Raw genomic sequence first — 10,103 nt, 5'->3', positions numbered from 1 at the left:
GGAGGAGAGGAGATAGGAGAAGTGAGGAATCTATGAAAGGTTAATTGAGATAGAGCCTTAGTGTCAGAGAGAGACATAGAGGAGGAAGAAGAATATTAAGTGAATGAGGAAGAGACAAAAAATAAGATGAATAATTGTTGTGTTTAGATTTAAAGGAGAGTATGTAGACATACTGTACTCTGTAAAATGCTTCTTCATTATTTGTATTAGAAACATGTCATATGGGACCAATTATTAAGCTATGCTTATCACTTTAATATTAAGAATAACAAAGTCACAGATTAATAAATAAAGGAACAAAGTTCTTTAACCAGGTCTACCAGCTTCCTGATTGAATGTGATTGGATACTTAAAACAGTGTGACCTGGACACACACAGAGGGCATAACAGTACTGAGAGGAAACACACACACAAAAAAAACTATGCTAGTGAAAGGTGAGAATGACTCACAACCTTCACTGTACAAGAGACAAAGTGTAGGTGACCAATGGCAACACCAAGCACAATGCAACAGTGGATCTGCCTGCTACAAATCCACACACTCATGCATGGTGTCTATCTGCTGTTGTGTCTCTTCCTGGAGGTTGCTATCTGCTCAAACCACTGGTTAAGGTGTGAAGTCCTCCCTACATCTATAACACTGTACGTTCTCAGACACAACAGACTGTTAAACTAAAGCAGCTGTTTAACAGGATATACAACATAATATACTGTCTGTTGTACTGTGTGCAGATCCATAAAGTACCACAGTATATTTTAAGGGGAAATTAGAATGAGCCTTTATATGAAGCAGTCTGAGGAGATTTATGCTAATGTTGACAGGAAGAGCTGTGAACAGGATACTGTGAACAGGAGCATAAATAAACTACCTGAATCTCAGAACACTGGTAAGTACACCGTAGTCATAGAGAGACAAACATGGAAGTTTGAACCAATGTTTATTATCCCTCCACAAGCCACACAAACTATTAACCTTAAGATAATGAGGTTGGTCGATGTCCAATGCCACAAACACAAGTCTTCCAAACTCAACTGATGAAAATAATAAACTGGAACAAACAGATTACTCATATTTTAAAAACAGAATAAGACTTACTTCACAAGGGAAAGGTTTTGAAACAGTCATTAAAATGATTTATTTGTGGAAATTGATACCTGAAATGCTACATACTATGTGTCCCAGGTTAAATGTTCTGAAATGTTGGAGGCTCCTAAGGTGGGATGTATACTAACTGCTGAATGTTATTTCAATGTTCATATAGTCCTATTAAACTGGCCACTGTCTACTTCCTGTTGCTGTGAAAACCTGTATGGTTTAACAACCACATGCATGTCCCCTTCAACAGGAAGAGAGATGTGGGTGAGAAACCAGCACTTTAAAAGTGCAGCTATTTACATTTTTTCATTAAAAGATGATACAGAAGAGAATCTTTATACTTGGGATCACTCATTATGTGGTGAATTCTATCTTCCACTTAAGTCATATTTTAACATAATGATACTGGGAGACTAAGTGACATTTGACTAAAGCTGAAGTTAGGGTTCACCCCTATATCAATCACTATATTGTCCATGTTTGATTGTGTATCATTGATGATGCTATGTAGAGTACCTGTGTCCACGGAATCTGAGAGCTCAGGGAAGAGACCCTTCCTAGTTGCTGCAGTGTGTCTGGGGCTGCTGTGTGTTCTACTGGCTGGGATCATAGGCCTGTCTGTCTACTGTGAGCAACTCAACTTTATGTTAGACTAAACCTCACATAGACTGTGTCATTTCAGTATGTGATTTCTCTGGAGCAGTGTATGTTATTGGTTAGGGACGCTGTGTTTGGTTATTATTCCTCTCTACCAGTGGTGGTCGGTGCCGTTTAAGATGAGGGAGGACGATTTAATTTTTCATGAACATGGCCTTTTTCTTTTGCAGAATACTGGATGACTGTCATTCATATTCCATTCACCCAGTTCAATGTAACAGCGATAGGTTTGGGCTTTTACATGATACTCAAAATGCCCCTTTACCCATCATGATGTTGCTACGACCTAGCCTATGAATGAAAATGTACAACGTAGGCTCACGCAGGTCGAGAGAACATTTTGAGGTGACCTCTTATCTATCTAGCTTATCTAGGGTGTAATTATTAGTCCAACAGTTCTATTGGACAAATTCAGGTATGTTTCTCCCCATTTCTTCCATTTGCTTCCGTTTAAGAAAAATGTTTCAACAGAATTGGCGGAATGAATACACCCCTGATCACTTGTAAACACAGTTCACTTTCATAGCAGCCACTTTGTATTCCTTCTCACAACTATGCGCTCTCCTCCTCTTACCGTTTCCCTTCGCTTGTGGACTTCAATGCACATCACATCAGCTGTATGTGACCAGCCGAAAAAACCTTTCCAAGCCAAACCATATCATAACCGCTACAAACAGCCTACATCGTTGTCACCATATTAGCTAAAGTAACGTCATAGTCAACATCAGTGGTGATTTTGCAATGTAAATCTTGGTGGGGAAAAATCTAATGCAAACTCCAGCGAATCCAATACGAAACACTATACAACACTAAACAATACATTAACTATAATGGTGACAAATGGTGCCCACAGACTGTTAGGGCCTACATAAAGCTGTCCCAACAGCAGAGTCCCAACAGCAGTCCCAACACCTTACCACTGTTACACCTGGCTATCAGCAGAGCCTTGTTTGGCAGTGAAACAGTTCATTTCGCTGGTTGCCCCACCACCACAGAAAGCTCTGAGATAGGCTGAAACAGCTGCAGTTTTGAGCTGTCTTACTCAAGCAACCATATACAGCTTTATTAACTCATTGATTACTTTTTTTACATTGTTTGCAAGCTGATATGCAACACGAATGAATGCCAAAATAACATGAACAAAATAGGCCAATAATAAATGACGGATCACCACTGCAACAGAGGTAGTTTTGTATTGTTCAGCTTCAGGACTTTGTTTGCAGACTGTCTGATGAGATCTACTTATACCTGATCAGAGATCTGACTTCACAAGCAGACATGACTACAAACCATGTTGCCACACTGAAGCACCACATATGTGCACAAAGTCATACAGACCTTCATGTCTGCACATCAGTGGAGGCTGGTGGGAGGAGCTATAGGAGGACAGGCTCATTGTAATGGTTGGAATGGAATTCATGGAATGGAGGCAAACATATGGTTTCCTTATGTTTGATGTGTTTGATACCGTTCCATAAATTCCATTCCAGCCATTACAATGAACCCGTCCTCCTATAACCAGCCTCTTCTGCTGCACATGCACACACGCACGCACACACACACACACATGCATGCACGCATGCACATACTCACGCATGCATGATAATGTACACAGCTCTACCTTGGTTCACCACAGGCCCATTTTCAACTCAATGTGATGCTGCTGAGAAAGAGTTAACTCTCCCCCGTTCTGACTTTCTGATGCTCCCCTCGACTTAGAGTCAACCACTACACCGGTTGGTCAGTTGTCATGGTCACAGTCTCTCAGGTTGTGTGACTGGTAGTGACGTCACTGGATGAGTTCTAGCTATTTCTCAGTAACAGGTTTTATTTAAAAATATTGTGGCAGAATCAAGTATCATAATTTCAGTAGAATAACATTGTCCATTAAAATATTTTGTAAAAATATCACATTAGGTACATATGGAATGATACCAGTCATCAGGGGGACTTCACTCATATCCTCTGACTGCTGTTTAGCTCTTTCCTAGCCTCAGTCCAAGATCTGTTTGTGCTGTCTTGATAATTCCTATATTGTTGTCACACCAAACAATGACAGCACAAACATATTTGGGACTCAGGCTAGCCGTTTCCAACTAACAGGTATATTTTTCTGATGTTTTCGAGCTCAGAACCCACACTAAAGTTTGAGGCCCTCTTGATGGTGTGACACAGTCATCATCCGACTGAGTTTGATGCAAACCACAACCACATCTCAAACAACCTGACAAAGATAAATGTCATTCAGACACCCAGATGTAATATGCAGGTGTCATCATTACTGTATAAGATATTCATTATCATTTCCATCTCTTTGAGATATTCTGTTTTATAGTGGTGTCAAAGCAACAGTTAGTGTCAAAATAACCTGTGGATAGACTGTAGATGCTAGACTGTAGATGCTATGACAGTTAACCTGTGGATAGACTGTAGATGCTATGACAGTTAACCTGTGGATAGACAGTAGATGCTATGACAGTTAACCTGTGGATAGACAGTAGATGTTATGACAGTTAACCTGTGGATAGACTGTAGATGCTATGACCATTAACCTGTGGATAGACAGTAGATGTTATGACAGTTAACCTGTGGATAGACCGTAGATGATATGACAGTTAACCTGTGGATAGACCGTAGATGTTACAACAGTTAACCTGTGAATAGACAGTAGATGTTATGACAGTTCAATGCCACCATATGACCTCTGTTGTCTCTGCTAGTCAACAAGATGGCTGCTGAAAGCTTCGTTCATAACCAAGTCCAACTTCCTCTCTCCTCCAACCCCACTCATGACAATGGCCACGTTCCAGGCTGGCTACATTGTTGTTGCCTGCCAGATCTCACAACGCCTGGATTGGTGTTTAACACATCAAATCAAATATTATTTTTCACATGCGTTGCCATACCAGGCAGTTTTGCAACCAGTCAGGATGTTCTCGATGGTGCAGCTGTAGAACTTTTTGAGGATCTGAGGACCCATTCCAAATCTTTTCAGTTTCCTGGGGGGGAATAGGTTTTGTTGTGCCCTCTTCACGACTGTCTTGGTGTACTTGGACCATGATAATTTGTTGGTGATGTGGACACCAAGGAACATGAAGCTCTCATTTTGCTCCACTACAGCCCCGTCGATGAGAATGGGGGTGTGCTCGGTCTTCTTTTTCCTGTCATCCACAATCATCTCCTTTGTCTTGATCACGTTGAGGAAGAGATTGTTGTCCTGGAACCACACGGCCAGGTCTCTGACCTCCTCCCTATTGGCTGTCTCATCGTTGTCGGTGATCAGGCCTACCACCGTTGTGTCATCAGCAAACGTACAACTTCTTTGGGATAGGGGGCAGTATTTTCACATCCGGATAAAAAACGTACCCGATTTAATCTGGTTACTACTCCTGCCCAGTAACTAGAATATGCATATAATTATTGGCTTTGGATAGAAAACACCCTAAAGTTTCTAAAACTGTTTGAATGGTGTCTGTGAGTATAACAGAACTCCTATGGCAGGCAAAAACCTGAGAAGATTTCATGCAGGAAGTGGCCTGTCTGACAAGGTGTTGTTGTTCTTGCTTCTGTTTATTGAAGAGTCAGGATCTTAGCTGTAACGTGACACTTCCTACGGCTCCAATAGGCTCTCAGAGCCCGGGAAAAACCTGAACGATGACGAGGCAGCCTCAGGCTGAAACACATAATCGCCTTTGCCAAGTGGTCTATCAGAGGACAATGGAATTAGGCGCGTGCCCGATTCGACCCCGTGCAGTATTTTCTTTCGGCTGTTTACCTAATTGCAGATTCCCGGTCGGAATATTATCGCTTTTTTACGAGAAAAATGGCATAAAAATTGATTTTAAACAGCGGTTGACATGCTTCGAAGTACGGTAAGGAAATATTTCGAAATCTTTTGTCACGAAATGCGCCGTGCGTGCGACCGTTATTTACCATTGGGATAGTGTCTGGAACGCACGAATAAAACGTCGCTGATGGAACATAACTATGGATTATTTTGGACCAAACCTACATTTGTTATTGAAGTAGAAGTCCTGGGAGTGCATTCTGACGAAGAACAGGAAAGGTAATCAAACTTTTCTAATAGTAAATCTGATTTTGGTGAGTGCTAAACTGGGTGGGTGTCTAAATAGCTAGCCCTGTGATGCCGGGATATCTACTTAGAATATTGCAAAATGTGCTTTCACCGAAAAGCTATTTTAAAATCGGACATATCGAGTGCATAGAGTAGTAATGTATCTATAATTCTTAAAATAATTGTTATGCTTTTTGTGAACATTTATCGTGAGTAATTTAGTCAATTGTTAGTAAATTCGCCGGAAGTTTGCGGGGGTATGCTAGTTCTGAACGTCACATGCTAATGTAAAAAGCTGGTTTTTGATATAAATATGAACTTGATTGAACAAAACATGCATGTATTGTATAACATAATGTCCTAGGTGTATCATCTGATGAAGATCATCAAAGGTTAGTGCTGCATTTAGCTGTCTTCTGGGTTTTTGTGACATTATATGCTAGCTTGAAAAATGGGTGTCTGATTATTTCTGGCTGGGTACTCTGCTGACATAATCTAATGTTTTGCTTTCGTTGTAAAGCCTTTTTGAAATCGGACAGTGTGGTTAGATTAACGAGAGTCTTGTCTTTAAATAGCTGTAAAATAGTCATATGTTTGAGAAATTGAAGTAATAGCATTTCAAAGGTATTTGAAAATCGCGCCACAGGATTCAACTGGCTGTTACGTAGGTGGGACGAATTCGTCCCGCCGGTCCTAGACAGGTTAATGATGGTGTTGGAGTCGTGCCTGGCCATTCAGTCATGAGTGAATAGTGAGTATAGGAGGGGACTGAGCACGCACCCCTGAGGGGACCTCGTGTTGAGGATCAGCATGGCGGATGTGTTGTTACCTACCCTTACCACCTGTGGGTGGCCCGTCAGGATGTCCAAGATCCAGTTGCAGAGGGAGGTGTTTAGTCCCATGATCCTTAACTTAGTGATGAGATTTGATGGCACTATAGTGTTGAACGCCGAGCTGAAGTCTATGAATAGCATTCTCACATAGTGTTCCTTTTGTCCAGGTGGGAAAGGGCAGTGTGGAGTGCTATAGAGTTTGCATCATCTGTGGATCTGTTGGGGTGGTGGGTCTAGGGTTTCTGGGATAATGGTGTTGATGTGAGCCATGACTAGCCTTTCAAAGCCCTTCATGGCTACAGACGTGAGTGCTACAGGTCTGTAGTAATTTAGGCAGGTTACCTTAGTGTTCCTGGGCACAGGGACTATGGTGCTGCTTGAAACGTGTTGGTATTACAGACACACTTAAAACAATAAAGGAGAGCAACACACTCTAGGAGCTCAGATGCAAAAATGTTTTTATGTCCAACGTTTTGAAAGACAAACTGTCTTCATCAGGGTATTACAGACTCAGACAGAGAGAGATGGAAAATGTCAGTGAAGATACTTGCCAGTTGGTCAGCGCATGCTCGGAGTACACGTCCTGGTAATCCGTCTGGCCCCCCTGCCTTGTGAATGTTGATCTGTTGAAAGGTCTTACTCACATCGGCTACGGAGAGAGTGATCACACATTCATCCAGAACAGCTGATGCTCTCGTGCATGTTTCAGTGTTACTTGCCTCGAAGCGAGCATAGAAGTAATTTAGCTTGTCTGGTAAGCTCGTGTCACTGGTCAGCCCGCAGCTGTGCTTCCCTTTGTAGTCAGTAATAGTTTGCAAGCCCTGCCACATCCGACGAGCGTCGGAGCCTGTGTAGTACGATTCAATCTTAGTGCTGTATTGATGCTTTGCCTGTTTGGTGGTTTGTTGGAGGGCATAGAGGGATTTATTTTAAGCTTCCAGCTACGAAGAATATAAATAAAAACTCCTGGTTTAATTGGTGTGGCGAGCAAAACCTTGAGACTTCCTTAGATATAGTGCACTAGCTGTTGTTTACAAATATACATAGACCGCCACCCCTTGTCTTACCAGAGGCTGCTGTTCTATCCTGCTGATACAGTGTAAAACCCGCCAGCTGCATGTTATTCATGTCGTCTTTCAGCCACGACTCTGTGAAACAAATGATATTACAGTATTTAATGTTCCGTTGGTAGAATATATGCGTGTTTGTACAGTAGTTTGTCTATTTTATTGTCCAAAATATTCACCATTATGTGTCTGATTCCCTCCATCAGTATTGTGTTTATATTCACCATTATATTACTGATTCCCTGCATCAATATTGTGTTTATATTCACCATTATCTTACTGATTCCCTCCACCCCATCAATATTGTGTTTATATTCTCCGTCCCTAATGCGGGATCAACATCCAGCGTAAAATTATTTCGCCATATTCATAACCGAACAATAGAAAAATTTCATTTTTTTTTTTTCAAATATAGGACTATTTTATATTGTTTTATAGATACACCTCTCCTGAATCGAACCACGTTGTCCGATTTCAAAAAGGCTTTACAGCAAAAGCAAAACATTAGATAATGTTAGAGGAGTATATCGTCAAAGTATTCACATAGCCATTTTCCGACCAACCACATGCATCACAAATAACAGCTAAATGCAGCACTAACCTTTGACAATCTTCATCAGATGACACTCCTAGGACATCATGTTACACAATACATGCATTCTTTTGTTCGATAAAGTTCATATTTATATATAAAAACAGCATTTTACATCGGCGCGTGACGTTGAGAAACTATTTTCCCTCAAATGCATCCGGTGGATCAGCGCTACAATTTACTAAATTACTATTCGAAAACATTTTTAAAATGTAATATTGTCAGTCAAAGAATTCTAGATGAAAATCTTGTGAAAGCACCTGCATTGCCAGATTTAAAAATAACTTTACTGGGAAAGCACACTTTGCAATAAAAGGGGATGCTATACTCAGAGAAATAGGCTAGCAATACTGGTCTGCGCCATCTTGGAACTATCGAATATCAAATCTACTCTTGTATATTATTGTAAATAATCCCTTACCTTTGATTATCTTCATCAGAAGGCACTTCCAGGAATCCCAGGTCCCCAACAAATGTAGTTTTCTTCGAAAAAGTTCATAATTTATGTCCCAATAGCTTTTTCTTGTTAGCGCGTTCCGAAGGCACCTCAAAATGTTCCGTCGTGCGCGGGACTTCTCCTAACGAAAGCCCCAAAAAATAATATTTAAGTTCGTTCAAACATGTCAAACGTTGTATAACATAAATCTTTAGGGCCTTTTTCAACCAGAGCTTCAATAATATTCCATGGGGACGGTTGCATTGTCTTTCAAAATGTTTCGAAAGGGGAGGGTAGCCAGGGGCGCCCGCGTCATAATGGTGATGGCTCTCCCCATGTGACCAAGATCAACAGCCTCTCTTTCAGTCAGTTTTCACAGTAGAAGACTCAAACCACTTTGTAAAGACTGGGGATATCTAGTGGAAGCCATAGGAAGTGCTCAATGAACCATAGCTCACGGTGTGATTTATAGGCAAAGTGCTGAAGTTGAGTCCGCAAATCAGATTTCCACATCCTGTTAGAAACTGTCTCGGGGTTTTGGCTGCCATATGAGTTCTGTTATACTCACAGACACCATTCAAACAGTTTTAGAAACTTTAGGGTGTTTTCTATCCACATCTATTAATTATATGCATATACTAGCTTCTGAGTTTGAGTAGGAGGCCGTTTAAAATGGGCACATATTTTTTTCAAAATCGCTGTAGCGCCCCCTATCCTAGGCGACCGTCAAGAGGTTAAGTTACTGATTCCTTCCATCAATGTTGTGTTTATATTCACCATTATGTTTCTGATTCCCTGCATAAATATTGAGTTTATATCCGCCATTATGTTACTGATTCCCTCCATCAATATTGTGTTTATGTTCACCATTATTTATGATTCCCTCCACCCCATCAATATTGTGTTTATATTCACCATTATTTCTGATTCCCTCCACCTCCATCAATATTGTGTTTATAATTATCATTATGTTACTGATTCCCTCCACCCCATCAATATTGTGTTTATAACTATCATTATGTTACTGATTCCCTCCATCAATATTGTGTATATATTCACCATTATGTTTCTGATTCTCTCCATCAATATTGTGTTTATATTCACCATTATGTTACTGATTACCTCAATCAATATTGTGTCTATATTCACCATTATGTTTCTGATTCCCTCCATCAATATTGTGTTTATATTCACCATTATGTTACTGATTACCTCAATCAATATTGTGTTTATTTTCACCATTATGTTTCTCATTCCCTCCATCAATATTGTGTTTATAATTATCATCACGTTACTGATTCCCTCCACCCCATCAATATTGTGTTTATATTCACCATTATGTTACTG

The sequence above is a fragment of the Salmo salar genome, chromosome ssa08 (assembly GCF_905237065.1).
Source record: "Salmo salar chromosome ssa08, Ssal_v3.1, whole genome shotgun sequence".
Lineage (NCBI taxonomy): Eukaryota > Metazoa > Chordata > Actinopteri > Salmoniformes > Salmonidae > Salmo > Salmo salar.
The sequence above is the reverse complement of the archived record's forward strand: the minus strand, read 5'-3'. Positions refer to the sequence as shown.